Here is a 2310-nt window from a genome sequence, read left to right on the forward strand (position 1 = left end):
AACACTCCTACGCTTTGTTTCTCGGTGGAAGGCAATCACAATTAAATCCACTTCGATCCATGTATTGGGTTGCAATTGCCTTTTGTTATTACATATTCTGCCTACAAGAAGTCATTATAATTATTGAGTACTTTTCTATGCTAAATAGTTGATTTATTAGAAAGATTTTCATATTTGTTAATAGTTTTCGCATGCTTATTGTTCTGTAATGTTTGTTTATGAACGTTGTGTAATATGATTCTGTTTTGTATTAGTATTATGTTCTGTAATGTTTGTTTATGAACTCTGTAATATGACTATGTTTTGTATTAATATTATCATTTGTTAAGATTTTGTTTTATATTAATTTATAATAAATGAATTTACAGTGAATAAAATAAATAAGTAGCTAATGGCAGATAATTGATAATATATTAAGTTAGATGATTTAATTTAAAAGATTTGATAACTGATAAATTTTTTTTAGTTTTTATGTAAATTCATAAGGCTATGTAACTAATGAGCCAAAGTAATTATGTATAGTGTTGGATCATTCAATTAACCTAGTGTAACTGTAACCATGTGTATCTTTTTTCTTTTTGTAATTTGAATTTTGTAATAGAGTAAATATTTGACCAAATATTTTTGGAAAAAATAAGTAGTAAGAACCAACACAATCATTTTTGTAAGTTAGGAAACTTTGTGGTCCACAATATGTGTGTATATATATATATATATATAAATTGCTAGTATGGCTAACTTACATATGATTATTACGATTTTTTTTCGTTTTTATGTAAATTCATAAGCCTATGTAACTAATGAGCCAAAGTAATTATGTATAGTGTTGGATCATTCAATTAACCTAGTGTAACCGTAATCATGTGTATCCTTTTTGTTTTTGTAATTTGAATTTTGTAATAGAGTAAATATTTGACCAAATATTTTTGGAAAAAATAAGTAGTAAGAACCAACACAATCATTTTTGTAAGTTTGGAAACTTTGTGGTCCACAATATGTGTATATATATATATATAAAATTCTAGTATGGCTGACTTACATATGATTATTACGATTTTTTTTTTATTCTTTATGTAAATTCATAAGCCTATGTAACTAATGAGTCAAAGTAATTATGTATAGTGTTGGATCATTCAATTAACCTAGTGTAACCGTAACCATGTGTATCCGTTTTCTTTTTGTAATTTGAATTTTGTAATAGAGTAAATATTTGACCAAATATGTTTGGAAAAAATAAGTAGTAAGAACCAACACAATCATTTTTGTAAGTTAGGAAACTTTGTAGTCCACAATATGTGTATATGTATATATAAATTGCTAGTATGGCTAACTTACATATGATTATGACGATTTTTTTTTTTAGTTTTTATGTAAATTCATAAGCCTATGTAACTAATGAGTCAAAGTAATTATGTATAGTGTTGGATCATTCAATTAACCTAGTGTAACCGTAACCATGTGTATCCGTTTTCTTTTTGTAATTTGAATATTGTTAATAGAGTAAATATTTGACCAAATATTTTTGGAAAAAATAAGTAGTATGAACCAACACAATCATTTTTGTAAGTTAGGAAACTTTGTAGTCCACAATATGTGTAAGCCTTTTCATGTGCATTTCTACCACCATACTTGTCTTTTACATCTTAGTTTTTTTTTCCTTCACACACATACTCTCTTCCACTTTTTAGTGTTGCCTTAGTCTTTTTGTTCCTTTTATTTTCTATTTGTTTCCTTCCTCTTTTTCATTTTTCTCTCCCATGGTAACCAAAAGAGCTCTTGTAGTTGCATTAAACTATAATAATGCAAAGCATAATTCCCGGCTCAGAGCTTCCATAAGTTCTGGCAAGTTATTTTGTCAAGTTTTGAGGGACGATTATGGTTATAAAGAAAACAACATTTATTTTATTCATGATGAGATAGGCCAGTCTAATGATAATAGTGCTTCCTTCATCAGTAGCTGAGGATGAAATGGTGTTTTATTTCGCAGGACATGGAAACTACAAGATATTTACCGATAACAATGGTGTTGAACAGAGACTACAATATCTCATTTGTGGTGAGAAATGCATTTATTTTGGTGGTTTGACTCGAATCACATGTATTGTCTTGATCTTTTTCTATAACTATATATGATGTTGTTACATATACAACGAGTGTATCCGTGCAATTTTGTTACTACATGTTCTACCTTTTTTCCATGATGGTATATGAAGTAATTTCATTTGTAAAAATTGAATTTTTGATATTTATAAATTTGCAAAAATTTATTAATATTTATATCTTTATCCTTATGATTGCAGGTAAAGAATT

This window comes from Cicer arietinum, chromosome 8 (assembly GCF_000331145.2).
Source record: "Cicer arietinum cultivar CDC Frontier isolate Library 1 chromosome 8, Cicar.CDCFrontier_v2.0, whole genome shotgun sequence".
Taxonomy (NCBI): domain Eukaryota; kingdom Viridiplantae; phylum Streptophyta; class Magnoliopsida; order Fabales; family Fabaceae; genus Cicer; species Cicer arietinum.